Source organism: Callospermophilus lateralis, unplaced genomic scaffold (genome assembly GCF_048772815.1).
Source record: "Callospermophilus lateralis isolate mCalLat2 unplaced genomic scaffold, mCalLat2.hap1 Scaffold_109, whole genome shotgun sequence".
NCBI classification, from domain to species: Eukaryota; Metazoa; Chordata; class Mammalia; order Rodentia; family Sciuridae; genus Callospermophilus; species Callospermophilus lateralis.
The window spans coordinates 3641344-3657618 of record NW_027511135.1 but is presented as its reverse complement, the minus strand read 5'-3'; the positions used below and the strand labels follow the sequence as shown (position 1 = coordinate 3657618).

Here is a 16275-nt window from a genome sequence, read left to right as displayed (position 1 = left end):
TTTGTTTTCAACATCATGGCTGTCTAAAACATATTTTACATTAAGCACATTCTAGCCACAGGATATGTTCAGGTGAGTCAGTGCCACACAGAGACAGAACTAATTATTCAAGAGTTCAATATCGGAAGTTGGATTTTTTAAATAGCAACTTTTAGTACAATCCAAGAGACTCAGCCAAGTCAGACATTGAGAGATAAATTAAGATTTGTAAAATTCAGTTTTAAACAGTTGTAATCACACTTTTTAATGGAAAAAAACAGAAGCCAAGCAGCATATTGAGAAAAAAAAAATCTGAGCTCATTTTACGAAAGAGACCAACCTAAATCTGTTAGGAGGAGGACAGGAGGAGGACTCATGGCTGCAGAACCTGGGAAGTCTTTGAAGCAGAGGCTAGAATTCTGGGGATGCCGCTTCTGGCTCTGTAGTACCAGGGCACTATGATGGCTCAAGGACATTCCTTCTTGTTCTGCACATCTACTGGCTGCTGCTCCCAACAAACCAGAAGCACCTTCTAGTCCTTCCCCTGCTACATTAGACTTTGAACCTGTTTTTGCACAGGGCATCCTCAGCATGTGACAATCAGGTTCTCATTCCTATTTTGACCAGGACCATCCACCAGAATTTAGCAGGCAGGTTCCTGCTCCTTCCTGCATTCAAAATTTCAGCTTTATCCACCCTAAAAGTGCAAGTTTGGGAGATTAGGGGGAAAAGTAAATTTGGACATTTAGGACATAATATTTATACCCTTTGGTCATGACAGACAGATTATTGTCAGCTCCTCAAAGGATCTTGAGACCTGCCCTGGGCCTGTGTTAGTTTTCTATGGCTGCTGTAACAAGTTACTAAAAGTTAGTGCTTAAGACTAAATTTAGTATCTCACAGTTCTGGGGGTCAGAAACACTCAGATCGAGGTGTTGGCAGGGTTGTGTCAATTCTGGAGGCTATAGGGAAATATCTGTTCCTTGCCTGTTTGGCTTCTGGGAACTGCCGGCATTCCTTGGCTTGTGGCCTCATTCTTCTGTCTTCAAAACCAACAGCACTGCATCATCAGATCCCTTTATCTCTCTCTGACCTGTTTCTATAAGTACATTCACTTCTCTGAATCCTCTGCCTCTCTTCAAATAGGGATCTGTGATTACATAAGTCCCATGTAGGATCTGGGAAAATCACCCCACTTCAAAATTTTTAATCTAATTACATCTTCAGAGTCTCTTTTGCCATGTAAAGTGACATATTCTTGGGCTTTGGGATTAGGATATGGAAATCTGCAGGGATAACAATTTGTCAAATATACATGCTCATTTTATTTGAGATTTACAGATAAAACTTGTTTCAAGTAGGCTTTGGCCAAGGTTGGAGGCCAGAGCTTTCCCAAGAGCAGAGTAACTCTCCATCCTGAATGAGACATGGAACTGATTGGCTGAAATCAATCAGGACAGAGATTTGTCAGGTCTTTGCGCTTCTGATCTGAGCAGCGGAGCTAGGAGAAAGGAAAGAAAATGTGCTCTTGAAAGCTCAGCTCAGCCTGGCTGTCCAGAACTAAGATTCAGACTGTTCATCACTGTGACACTGAGTGTCTCTTCATCTTTCCAAGCCACAGCGTTTTCATCTGAGACACAGAGTAATGATATAATTGCTTTATAGGGCTGTTGCATCAAGCATGATTTTGTATGTAATGAAATATACTAGATTAAGCATTTCCATAAATGTGTACTTCATCATTAAAAATAATGTCATGAAGAATAAAAATTAGACCAGTTTTGAACTGAGGAAAAACTTTTTATTTATTTCAGAAGAGGTCCAGCTCCAAACTCCTGAAGGATAAGATTCAGGGCCAGGAGGAGATTCTGCAAGAATCGTAAGACTCTGCATAGGCAGGTCTCAGATGAGCCGTGGCAGAAGATGGAGTTGGAAAGATAACCCTCCTTCCTGATGAAACTCTGGAAAGACCCCTATGAAGCACATCAGTGTGTGATTTGAGACTAACAGGAGCCCAGTTTAGAAGGCTGAGCACTTTGTATGTAGAATAGAAGAACAAACAGCAGCTTCTAGACTGGATAAAATCAGCCCACAAGCTCAGCTTGGGGAAGGTTGCTGAGCCCTGGTCAGCCAGGAGGGCAGAAGAGAATTACTGGGTTATGTTCTCCAAGGTGAGTGTTACCACTGCAGCAGACCCTTTCACCAGTTCACAGAGCAGGCCTGTCCAGGACCCCAGCAGGCCAGGCAACCACAGGAAGCTCCTCCTTCAAAAAGCGACTACTCTTCTGTAGTCTTAGGCAGCTGAAGCCGCCTGGCTACTAAGCACTCAGGCAGACTTGAAATAAGAAATCAAGGTCAGGACACTGAGATCTGGAAGCAACACTTTGTTAGTGGACACAGCCCAAAGGCATGATTCCCAAAGTCTGAGCCCCAAGCACAGAAGGGCTTTTACTTTTATAAGTAAGCAAGTTTGGAGTACACTGCAGCAAGGGCATTGGTGCAATTCTACTGGAGAGTGCATCTTACATTCCTTATATGTCAACAGCATAGGGGCTTTCAGCTCATACAGCTTGGGGAATTTTACGTCATTAAGCGTCTTTTATCCCAGTTATTTTGTTTTCTGCTTCTGCTACTGTGGCCATCTTGTCACAGCTACCTGTCAGTCTCTGCAAGTCTCTATGGCTAAATGCAATGTGTGAAACCACAGCCAGTCAGCTCTTAAGCTGCTAAAATTTCCAGTTTGTTCTACCACAGTTAGTTACTTCAAAGTTAACTTTCCTGAGGTTACAGAGAAGCCACAGGTAGCAAAGGGTGCACTCTGGAAAAAGATACCCAATTCTCAGAATTCCCCAGGCCAGAAAATAAGTCCACTCCTTGAATTAGGGATTATTTTTAATATCAATTCAAAGGATAACCATGAAAATGCTTTATTTGTGCTGTTAGTTACTACAAAAATAAGAAATTACATTTTCTCATGAAGTGTTATTGAGTAATGGACAGAGGTTACAGAGAGTGATTTGAAAATTAATGAGGGGCATTAGAAGATTGGCATGCATCATTATCTGATGCCATGGAGATTCATTGTGAATGAAAAGCAGCACAAATGATGAGACAGTTACCAATGCAGAGAGATAATCATAATCTATATTTGCCTATGGGTGGTTATCTAATACTTCATATTTAATGATTATCTCACTGAGCTCTTGCAAAAACCCTGGAAGATGCATGAGACTGGCATAATTCTCCTAATTTGCTTAAATAAAAATAAACAATTATTCTTTTCTACTTACTTCTGGCATTCTGTGTCCTCTAAGGTCCTCTCCTCCTTGAATGCCTTCAGTGTTGACCTTCACTGATCCACCCTGATTCTCCTCCTGCCCTTTGTCCTCTTCACATAGTCCCTTCCCTCTTGAGCTCCTATATCTGAGCCTCAGAGCAGAGATAATGAAGGATTTGAGAGTCGATCTCACAAAATTCTCAGGATGGAACATAACTAGTACCTTCTCTGCTACAGAGAATAGAAGTCACTTCATGGCACAAAATGGATATCATAAGGGTTATTTCTCAAAATGGGTCCCTAGACCAGCAGCATAGACATCACATAGGAAAATGTTAACAATGTTAGACGTGCACATTCTCAGGAAGACCTGGATGCTGTGGGTCAGGAGTTATGGTTGTGGGGCCCAGGAACCTCTGTTTTAACAGGCTGTGCAGGTGATTTGAATGCATGTTCAATATAAAATATTATCACTTCAGGATGTTCAGACATAACTCTCTCTGAAATCCTCCATTGTGAACGATTGGCTGGGTCTTGGTTCTTACACCTGCTCCTCTGTAAGCCCTATGTCTGTGCCTGCTCTCTGAAACCTAAGTGATTTTATCTGACTCTGTGACTTCAGATACCATTGAAATACTTGTGATTCACCAGAGCACGGGGATTCTACTGCAAACTTCTCCTTTCATTTTCCCCGATAGGCCACTCACACTCTTTATGCCCTAAAGGACTCCACTGCCTCTGTGTGTGGGAGTTTGACCCCGTCTCCCATTCTGGTGCTTCTTATTGTCCTCTGCCTCCCTCCTCCACCCTGGGCTTATCCTCCTCTTTCTCTTAAGTCTTAGCCAAAATGCCTCTGGCTAGTCTGCCTTCACAGCTGCTTTAAATGCCGTTTGTTGGTCCCACATCACTCTCTGTAAACCTCTGTGGATGGCTCAAAGAGCACAATCACTTGTGATTTCTTTAGTTGCTACCTAACAGGAAGTGAAGGGGTTGCCTGTGGGTATTTACAGTGTACCTTCCACAAAATACTTCTTTAACCTGGTGAAAAACCTAACACCTAGTTGTCAGTCCTGTGACCAGTGGGATGGACCCTCACATGGGAAAGTTGTTCATACTGGCAGACAGACAACATGTCCAGCTTATGCCTCCTGGCCATCACTCTTGAGCACTGGAACCCCAATCTTGTGGTCTCCTTGGCATCCTGGAGAAACCTGGCTTGGAGTAACCATGGTTCTGCAAGTAAAAGGCCACAAAGAGAAACAAGTTCAAGGACTTTTATAAACAGATCCTTTAAAAAGGTACGTGTGTGTGTGTGTGTGTGTGTGTGTGTGTGTGTGTATACAAACTCTCTGCAAGAATGTAAGTAATGAATGGAGCCAACATATAAAATTATATAAAATTGGCCGAAGACCAGTAGTATAAAGCATTTGAGAACAATCACAACACTCACCACCCCACATTACTTGGGATTTTGTGTTCAGGTTGGGGCCCTGTGCTTCTGGTGATGATCGAGTAACAAAGACCAGGTTTACTGTACCTCTTGAACAAATCCCAAAACAAATCCCCTGAAATTAGGCAAAATAAGCAAATCAAGAGTTTTTAAGATACCAGAGATGAGGCAGAGAAAAACAGGAAGCCATCTATCTATGTGTCTCTAATTGGCTTGAGTGGCCCACCCGCCCTCTGAACAGCATCTCTCTGTATGCCATCTCTCTCTGGATTCCTCTGGGTTGGTATCATCTTCAGATTAGTTTTTTTCCCACAAGATATTCTACTCTAGACTTATTAGCAACTGTTAAGCAAGTTATGAAAAGCCACAGAGAAAACTCTATTATCACAGAAAGAAATTTACCTAAGGCTGATGCAGCATGGATAATTCAGAGGGAGCATGAAACATGTATTTTTTTACCGTCAATTCTTAAGTTTTCCTGAAATGAGAAACTCTCCCCAGGTCCTCAGTCAGGGCAACACCTAACACCACCCTCAGTTTTGCCTGTTCTCCTTTGTGCCCTGCACTGGGATTTGGCTCCCTTTGCCACAGTGTTTTGTGGTTGAGATCTGTGAGGCCGTTATTCTGGTTCTCAGCCTGGGTGATGACGGTGGATCATGGCACTCTTCAGAGCTGTGGACCCTAAGGACACATTTGCCTCTATTACCAATGATGAAAAGCCTCTGAGAGTTAGGCTGTGCTATAGTTTGCCTGTTCCCGAAAGGCCCATGTGTTGATGTCTTGGTCCCCAAGTTAGTCCAGTTAGGGGTGGTGGAACCTTTAGGAGGTGGGGTCTAGTGGGAGGAAGTTAGGTCAATGAGGGAATGCCCTTGAAGGGGACATTGGTATCTCAGCCCTTTTCTCCCTGTTTCCCAGCCACCATGAGGTGAACAGCTTTTCTGCATGACACATTCCACACTATAATGTTCTACTTTGCCAAAGGCCCAAAATCAATGGAGCCAACCCAACCGAGACTGAAACCTCTGAAACTGTGAGAAAAAATAAACCTTCACTTCTTATAAGTTGTTAGATGTTGTGTCACACTGACAGAAAGCTGACTCACACAGGCTGGGGATTTGGCTCCTTTGTGCCATTACATTTTATAGTTGAGAGGCTGGAGAGACGTGATGCTCTGCAGATATATGAGGAAACCTTTGCATCAGGCAAATTGCCTCAGATGCTAAAGGCTACACTTTGCTGGTCTAGCCAGTTCTGGCCACTCGTAATTGACCTAGAATATTTCTCATGGTTGACTGGTTGGACAATTACTTTGATCAGATGCAACTGGAGAGTTTCTAAAGGCCATCCAGAAACCACTGGGGCGAACTCAGCTACAATTATAAGCTAATTAATTACATCTACACACAGATGTCAATATAGCTGTTGATTGAACACATCTAAGTACATAGTAAATCATATAAATATTTACATATATAAAATATTGGTACTTATTCCTGTATATGTACATCTCTGGGGTATATCAGCATATAAACTAATAAGAAAGTGGTTTTGGAGACTATCATGCTAAGCAAAATAAACCAATTCCACTAGCAAAGGCCAAATATTTTCTCTAATATGTGGATGCTAATTCACAATAAGGTGGGGGGCCCTAGGGAAGAATAGTTACCTTGGATTAGGTAGAGGGAAGTGATGGGATGGGGGGTAGGGGATGTGGGGATAGGAAAAATAGTAGAATGAAACAGACATTATTACTGTATGTATATATGTGACTACATGACCAATCTCATTCTACAACATGTACAATCAGAAAAATGAGGTATTATACCTATGTATGAGATATTATATCTATGTATGAGATATCATAGTGCATAAATGCATTCTACTGTAATGTATAGCTAATTAAAACACTAAAAATTTTTAAAAATGAAACAATACAAAAAATAAGAGTTATAGTTTAGAGATGGTGTTTCCCCCAAAAGCTCTTGTGTGAGACAAGAATGTTCAGATGTGAAATGATTAGATCATGAAAACTTGAACCTAATAAGTGAATTAATCCACTAATACATATTTACTGGGTGATAAATGTATGCCGGTAGGATGTAACTAAGGAAGCAGATCACTAGGGAGGTGTCGGAGGCTTATGTTTTGTCCTTGGAGAGCAAACCCTATTACCTGGTTTCCATGTCCTGAGTTCTTTCCACTGCCATGCCCAGCCACCATGATGTCCTGCCTCACCTCAGGTCAAGAGCTACGAAATCAGCCAATCATGAACTGAACATCTAAAACCATGAGTCACAATAAAAGTTTCCTTCTCTACATTGTTCTTTTCAGGTCTTTTGGTCATAGTGACAAAAATCTGGCTAAAACAGAAATTGGTAACAAGAAGTGGGTTTGTTTCTGGGACGATTCTGACCTTGTGTTTTTGTATGTGCTTTGCCATAGATTTTTGCATCCATGTGCATCAAGTATATTGGTCTGAAGTTTTCATTATGTGTCTTTGGTTTTTGTATCAATATTGGCTTCATAAATGCATTTGAAAGACTTCTTTTTTATTTTGTGGAATGATTTGAGACATATTTATATCAGTTCTTCTTTAAAGGTCTGGTAGAACTCAGCTGAGAATCCATCTGGTCCTGGGCTTCTCTTTGTTGGTAGGCGCTTGATGACTTTTTCAATCTCATTACTCGAAATTGATCTATATAAATTTTCTATATCCTCCTTGTTCAATTTGGGTAGGTCATATCAGGAACTTATCAAGATCTTCAAGATTTTCTAGTTTATTAAAGACTTTCAAAATAGCTTCCGATTATGATCTTATTACAATAGTGTATTACTGTATTACAGTAGTGTCTGTAGTGATATTTCCATTTTTATCATATCTTTTTCCCTAAGGGCTTATCAATTTTCAAAGAACCAAATTTTTGATTCATTAACTTTTAAAAATTTTTAAAGTATCAATTTTATTAATTTTGGCTTTGATTTCAATTACTTCTTGTCTTCTACTGATTTGGGTGTTGATTTGTTCTTCTTTTTGTAGGGCCTTGAGTTGTAATGTTAGATTATTTATTTGGTATCTTTCTATTCTGTTGTTCTATGAGCTCAATGTTGTGAACTTTCCTCTTAGAACCACCTTCATATTGTATCAGAGATTTTGATATTGTATCATTATTCTCATTTACCTCTATATATTTTTAAATTTCATCCCTGATGTCTTTTCTTATTCATTTATTATTCAATGGTGATTTATTTAGTCTCCAGGTGATATATTACTTTCTATTTTATCTTATCATTGATTTATAATTTTATTACATTATAATCTGATATTATGCAGGGTATATGTCCATTTTTTTGTATTTGCTGAGTTGTTTTGTGTCCTAAAATATTGTTTATTTTAGAAAATGCTCCATGTGTACCTGAGAAGTTTACTCAGTCACTGATGGATGAAATATTCTATGTCCATTACATCTAACTTATTAATTGTATGTTTTAGTTCTATAGCATTTTTAGTTTTTATTTGAATAATATATCCAGTGATGAGAGGTGTGCTAAAGTCACCCAGAATTTGTGTTGTGGTCTATTTGATTCTTGATATTAAAGAAGGGTTTGTTTGATGTGAATAGATGCTCCGTTGTTTAGGGCATAAATATTTATGACTGTTATTTCTTGCTGTTTTATGACTCCCCTAAGCAGTATAAAATGGCCTTCTTTGTCTCTTCTGTTAACTTTGGCTTACAGTCTATTTTATTGAATATGAGAGTAGAAACCTCTGCTTGTTTATGAGACTCATGTGAAGGATACATTTTTTCCTGTCCTTTTCAACTTCTCTCTGTGGATGTCTTTACCTATAATGTGAGAGTCTTAGAGACGGTATATTCTTGGGTTTTGTTTTTTAATCCAATCTGTCAGCCTATGTCTTTTGATTAATGAGTTGAATCCATTAACATTTTTATTATTATATATTATAACATATTATTATATAGTTATATAATTTGTTACATATTATTATATAGTTATTTAATATCATTATATATCATTATATAGTTATATATAATATTATATAACAATGTTATTGTAATAACATATAGTATATTGCTATATACTATATATTATGTTATTATTTAGAGATGTTAATTCCTGTCATTTAGTTTATTTCTAGTTTTTAAGTTGAATTACATTCTCCTTTGTTATACTGTTATTGTAGTGCACTTTCGCCCTCTGCTGGTTTTCATTTGTAATCTCTATTTCTTCTTAATAAAATATTTTATTATGTTTGTATTGCTGACTTTTTAGTTGTGAATTTTTAAACTTTTGTTTTTCATGGAAGGTTTCTTATCTCATCTTCAAATCTGAAGCTTAATTTTTTAAACTTTATTTATTTTTTATTTGTAATGACACAATAATTGTACACATTTGTGGGATAGGATAATCTGATACATGCATACTTTTGCAATATCAAATCAAGATAATAAATACATCCATGATCAAATATTTATCATTTCTTTGTGTTGAGAAACTTTAGATCCATCTCTTCCAGTTATTTTGAAATGTGCAATAAATTTTGGTGGACCATAGTCACCCTGCTGTTCTATGGAACATTAGAATTAATCCTTCCTATGTAATTGTATTTTTTAAATTTGTTTTAATTAGTTATACATGACAGTAAAATGCATTTATGCACTTTGATATATCATACACAAATGAAGTGTAATTGCTCATTTTTTTCTGGTTGTACATGTTGTAGAATCACATTTGTCATTCAGTGATATATAAATATAAGGTAATCATGTCTAGTTTATTCTATTATCTTTTCTATCACTGTATGCCGTCCTCTCTTATTACTTGCCTCTATCTAATATTAGGTAACTCTACTCTTCCCTAGTGCCACCCTTTTTGTGAATTAGCATCAACATATCAGAAAAAACATTTGGCCTTTGGTTTTTGGGGATTGGCTTATTTAGCTTAGCATGATATTCTTCAACTCCATTCATTCACTATCAAATGCCATAATTTCATTCTTCCTTAAGGCTGTGTAATATTCCATTGAATATATATACCACATTTTCTTTACCCATTCATCTACTGAGGGACACCTAGGTTGGTTCCATGGTCTAGCTATTGTGAATTGAGCTGCTATAAACATTGATATAGCTGTGTCACTACAGTTTGCTGATTTTAAGTCCTTTGGGTATAAAACAAGGAGTGGTATATCTGGGCCAAATGGTGGTTCCATTCCCAGTTTTCTGAGGAATCTCCATACTGCTTTCCATAGTAGTCACACCAATTTGCAGTCCCACCAGCAATATATGAGTGTACCTTTTTCACCACATTCTCACCAACATTTATTGTTGCGTGTACTCTTGATGGTTGCCATTCTGACTGGAAAGAGAGAAAATCTTATAGTAGATTTGACTTGCATTTCTCTAATTGCTAGAGATGTTGAACATTTTTAATATATTTGTTGATTCATTTTATTTTTTTCTTTTGTAAAATGTCTGTTCAGTTCCTTAGCCCATTTATTGATTAGGTTATTTGAGGGTTTTTTTTTTTTTTTTTTGGTGTCAACTTCTTTGAGTTCTGTATATATCCTACAGGTTAATGCTTTATCTAAGATGCATGTGGTAAAGATTTTCTCCCAATCTGTAGGCTCTCTATTCACATTATTGTTTCTTTTGCTCAGAAGAAGCTTTATAGTTTGGATTCATCCCATTTATTGATTCTTGATTTTACTTTTTGCAATTGAGGATTCTTGTTAAGAAAGTCAGATCCTATGCTGACATGGTGAAGATTTGGGCCTACTTTTTCTTCTATTAGGCTCAGGGTTTCTGTTATAGGGCCTAAGTCTTTGATCTACTTGAGTTTCATGCAAGGGGAGAGATAGAGGTTTAATTTTAATTTGTTACATGTGGTTCTCCATTTTCCCCAGCACCATTTGTTGAATAGGCTATCTTTTCTCCAGTGAATGTTTTTTGGCACCTTTATCTAAAATGAGATAACTCTAGTCATGTGGGCTTGTCTTTGTTTCTTCTATTCTGTGCTCTTGGTCTATGTGTCTGTTTGGTGCCAAAACCATGCCATTTTTGTCCTTTAGCTCTATAGTATAGTTTAAGGTCTGGTATTGTGATGCCTCCTGCTTCACTCTTCTTACTAAGGATTGCTTTGGCTATTCTGGTTTTCTTATTTTTCCAAATAAATTTTATGATTGCCTTTTCTATTTCTATGAAGAATGTCATTGGGATTTTAATGGGAATTGCATTAAATCTGTGCAGTGCTTTTGGTAGCATGGCCATTTTGACAATATTAATTCTGCCTATCCAGGAGCATGGGAGATCTTTTATCTTCTATGGTCTTCTTCAAGTACTTTAACATTTGACCCTTAACTTTATATGAGTCTGGCTCTTTTCACTTAGCATAATATTCTATAGTTTTCATTGTAAGGGTTTTTACCTCTTTTGTTAGATTGATTCTCAAAAAATTTTTTGAGTCTATTGTGAATGGCAGTTTTCCTAATTTCTCTTTCAGTGAATTCATCATTGATATATAGAAGCACGTTTGATTTATGGGTGTTGATTTTATATCCTGCTACTTTGCTGAATTCATTTATTAGTTCTAGAAGTTTTCTGGTGGATTTTTTGGATCTTCTAGATACAGAATTATAAAATCAGTAAATAGTGATAGTTTTCTTTTTTACTTATTTGTATCCCTTTAATTTATTGCTTCTAATTTCTCTGGCTAGAGTTTCAAGGATGATATTGAATAATCATGGTGAAAGAGGGCATTCTTGTTTCAATTTTTAGAGGGAATGCTTTCAATCTTTGTCTCTTTTGAAAGTAGATTTCCGCAACTTTGTCCCCTTTTGGGGAAGTTATTAAGACATACTTATATCTGAAATAATTCCCTGTGTAGAGTTACCCCTTTACCCACTCTCATCAGCACCCTAGTCTATGAGTCTTCTGTACACATAAGCAGATGTATCCTCATACATGTAGCTACTTTGAGGTTCTTTCTTGCCACTTGTTGGGGGAGAAAGGCACAACTCAGCTGTAGGTTGGGGTTGGGATATGAAATGCATATGCAGGAGGCAAAAAAAAAAAGCTAGAAAGAACCCCAGGCCCAACCTAGCTTCTGCATAGGCGAAAAAACATTTGACCCTTAACTTTATGAGTCTGGCTCTTTTCACTTAGCATAATTTTCCTCCAGTTCCATCCATTTTCCCTCGTATGCTATATTTTCATTCTTCATTATGGCTAACTACATCTCCATTGTGTATATATACTACATTGTCTTTATCCATGTATCTGTTGATGGGCATCTGTGCTAGTTCAATAACTTGGCTGTTGTCTGTACTGCTATAAACATTGATGTGCCTGTGCTGATTTTAGTTATTTTGGATAAATACTGAGGATGAATACTGGGATAGCTGGGTCATGTGGCAGTTCTGTTTCTAAGCATTTGAGAAATCTTCATGCTGCTTTCCAAATTGGTTGAGTAATTTGCAATCCCATCAACAAGGTATGAGCATACTGCTTTGATTATTAGTACTATTCTTGATTGCCACTCAAACTGGCATGAGATGAAATCTCAATGTAATTTTTGTTTATGTTTCCCTGATTGCTAGGGATGGTGAACAATTTAAAATATGTATTTGTTGGTCATTTGTACTTATTACTCTTTAGTTCTTTTACCCATTTATTAAATGGATTATTGTTTCTCTGGTGTTAAGTTTTTTTGAGTTCTTTATATATTCTGTATATTAATCCCTATCAGAGAAGCAGCTGGAAAAGATCTTCTCCCATTATGTTGGCTCTCTTTATACTTTTGTTTGAGCAGAAGCCAGGCCTCTATTTATGCTGCAGAGCTGTAATGAAAAAAATCTGGTATTGGCATCAAAACAACATGAAGACCAATGGAATAGGAGACAGAGATAAACTCACATAGAAATATCCAACTGATACATGATGATGGTGATAAAAATATACATTGAAGAAAAGATAGCCTTTTTCACAGACAGTAGAGAAAACTGAAAATCTAGCATAGAGGAATAGAACTAAAACCCTATCTTTCACCCTGCACAGAGGTCAAGTCAAAGTGAATCAAATACCTAGGAATTACACCAGAAACTTTTCAACTTCTAGAAGAAAACATGCTCAACACTTTAATATATTGGCACAGATGCCAACATCCTTAAAAAGACCCATAAAGCATGAGAAATAAAACCAAGAATCAGTAAGTGGGACTGCATCAAATTAAAGAAACCTGTTTGATAATTATTTGTCTATACCCAGACATCAATATAAATCTATAGATGGAACATTATTAAACATACACACAACCATATAAACATGTACATACATAAAAAATTGAATTTTATTCCTTTACATGTATATCTCTGAGTCATGTGCTTCACTAAATGAAGCACAAGAAAAGCCAATAAACTATTTTCATATTATGTTATGTGCATATATGAATGTGGTTTGATGAATCTATTCTGTATAATAATGTAATATATCAACAAAAATTTTAGAGAGTTTTGCATAAGGAAAAAGTACATCTTTACAAATGCATGTTATTTTTATTTTATTTTTCTTAAAAGGTGATATTTATCCTTTCCTCAATCTGAAATATACCTCCATCCCTAGCTTCATTTTTTTAAAGAGAGAGAGAGAGAATTTTAATATTTATTTTTTAGTTTTTGGTGGACACAACATGTTTGTTTGTATGTGGTGCTGAGGATCGAACCCCAGCCACACGCATGCCAGGCCAGCGCACTACAGCTTGAGCCACATCCCCAGCCCCCAAATGCATGTTATTAAGAAATCCTTATAGTTATATCAAGTCACAAGCACATTTTTAAATATACAAACATAAACACATCAATACATAAATATATACATAAATATCATCCAAACCCAAACCTAAAGAGATGCAGTATTTGATTCATGCACTCCCATACATTCTTGTCAAGATCCACTGATTCTTTTTTTTCTCTTCTAAAATGGTGGAATGGTGGCCCAAAACCCTGAAGTTCATTCACTGGCTTGTAGGTGACCCTTGGCTGAGGGAAGCACCTGGGAAGTTCCCTTTAGGCACATCTGGTCAAAATTACATCACTGTCCACAAACTGGCCATCAGGATAAAAGCCACTCTTGGAATGCCAAAGAAGACTCATAGACTGTGGTGCTGATGCAAGTGGTAACGGGGTAACTCTCCACAGGTAACTCTCAGGTACTGGAGCAGTCAGATAGCCCTGATCGTATTGTGAATATGCCTGAGATATGATAGCACCTGGCTGGAGGGACACGAGTGACAGAGTAGGATTGCACTGTGTATATTTGAGGACTGCTCAAGGCAGGAAGATTGTTCCAGATGCCAATGGCTATATAATTCCCAATCTATTCTTCTTTGTCAGGTTCTAGTTGGAGCTAGGGACTTTCAGCTGGTTGGCAGTTCTGACAATTACCTTGATTGGGGAAAGCTAGGGATCCAGTTTCCTGAGGCCCTCCCAGATCTGGGAAGAGCACTCAGAGATTAAACTGGTTGACAAGACCTTCAAGCCAACAGACATGGGCAACACCAGTGTTACCAGATCACACAGAATGTAGAACCTGTACACACAGGAAGATGTATCCTCATACATGCAGCTACTTTGAGGTTCTTTCTTGTCTCTTGTTGGGGGAGAAAGGCCCAACCCAGCTGTAGGTTGGGGTTGGGATATGAAATGCCCATGCAGGAGGCGAAAAGCTAGAAAGAACCCCAGGCCTAAGGCCTAACCTGGGACTTTAGGCTACCAACCCTGAGAGAATTCCAGCTATCTCTTAGACCTCAATACTAAGCTGAAACCTTTAGGAACTACTCAGCAAATATACTTTGATACTTATATCTTCACACAAATGTTAATATATCTGTTGAGGGAACATAATTATATATAAATATAAGTATAAACATATTTGCATATGTAAAATTCGAACTTAATTTACATACCTATGTATGTATCAGAGTCTGGGATGCTTCAATAGAGCAAGTACAAAAATCCATTAGCATGGCTTTTTATATGAAAAGTATATATACAAATACGTATCTATTAATGTACCTGCCATATAAAACATATCTATTTCTAAGTACATTAATAGGTACCCAGAAACAAAAATTCATAATTAAATATGAAGATATATTGGATGAATAATATCATTGTTACCTAAATAAACACGTATTATCTGAAACATGCACACTCATCCATTACTGCCAGGGTCAATTGAGCCACCTCTTCCTCTACTGAGAACAATGGAGAACCAAAACCAAAGCAATTGTAGTTCCTTTACTGACAATTCCAGGAGGCCCTTCATTGATAGCAAGTATCTGAGCAGTTTTCCTTAAACCACATCCAGCCAAAGGAACATCATTCTGCATAGAGGTAGCCTCTCTTCCCAAAACTGTCCATGAAGATTAAAAAAAAATTCTTTAAATACCCCAAAGAGGATCATATAGCAGCCATGCCAAAGAAAGTAAATGGAGGAATAATGCTCCCTCTGGGAAGAATTTCAGCTAACAGAACCCTCAGGTTGCCATGGAGGCATTGTGAATATGCATGAGGTGAGACATCTCATGGCTGGAAGGAGAGTGTCGCCCAGGTTGGACTGCACTGTTTAGATGTTAAATGTTACACACTTCTGATCTAGTAAGGTCTGGCTTCCCCTTTCTGGATCAAGAGACTCCCCCTGGTTGACTGACCTGACCATTGCCTTGATCAGACACAGATACGGAGCGGAGCCCAGTGCCTGTGATTTCTAAATTTTTGCAAAGAGCTTTTCAGAGCTCTGAAAATTTCCAATTCCTTCTAACTACCAAAGCATTTGACATACCACGGTTAAGACATCAGAAGCTGAGTGGAGGTTTGCATCCAAAGACAAAAGGTTGAAGAATAGATCTAATTTGAAGTCTTGCTGGGGGCATGGGATGTCAAAATAGTGATGCCAATTCTGCAGCAGAGCTGAAGACCTAGTTAGAGCCTCACACCCAAGGCCAGACAAGGAACCCTGGGCCACCACCAAACTTGTGAGAATTCTACCTGCCTTAGGTCATTAATGCTAGGCTGAGAACTCTTTGGCTTCCTCAGCAAAAGTAGCTTATTATGTTGAAGTACCCAGATCCTGAGAGAAATAAGAAAACCCATTAATAGGCTTTTATATGAATATATTCATTTGTAAATATTTTAATAAATATGTATAGCTACTCTATGAATCTATATCAGTTTTAAGATGCATTTATAATGTCTGAAATTTATCAATAATTTAATATTAATATACAATCTGTATAAAAAGATTAACATGTATTCAGAAAACATCCTATTTGATATATACCCCTCATGCATTCATGCCAGAGACCCTTTGACCCTTTGTCCTTTACTGGTAGCAATAGGTGCCTTAATCCAACACTGATTCTCTCCACTGCCAGTTCCAGGTGGCCCTGGACTTATGGCAAGTTCATGGGTGGTTTCTTTTAACCTGACCCAATCAAATGTATCACTCTGTAAGGGCAAATGGCCTCTCTTCCTAAAGCTTTTGAAAACCCATCT

At 37.7% G+C, this 16275-nt stretch overlaps 1 protein-coding gene across 1 annotated transcript in view; it reads right to left on the bottom strand.

The window, feature by feature from the left end:
• The window catches only part of LOC143386344 (chromodomain-helicase-DNA-binding protein 1-like), a 162009-nt gene that overhangs the window by 57059 nt on the left and 88675 nt on the right, over positions 1-16275 (bottom strand).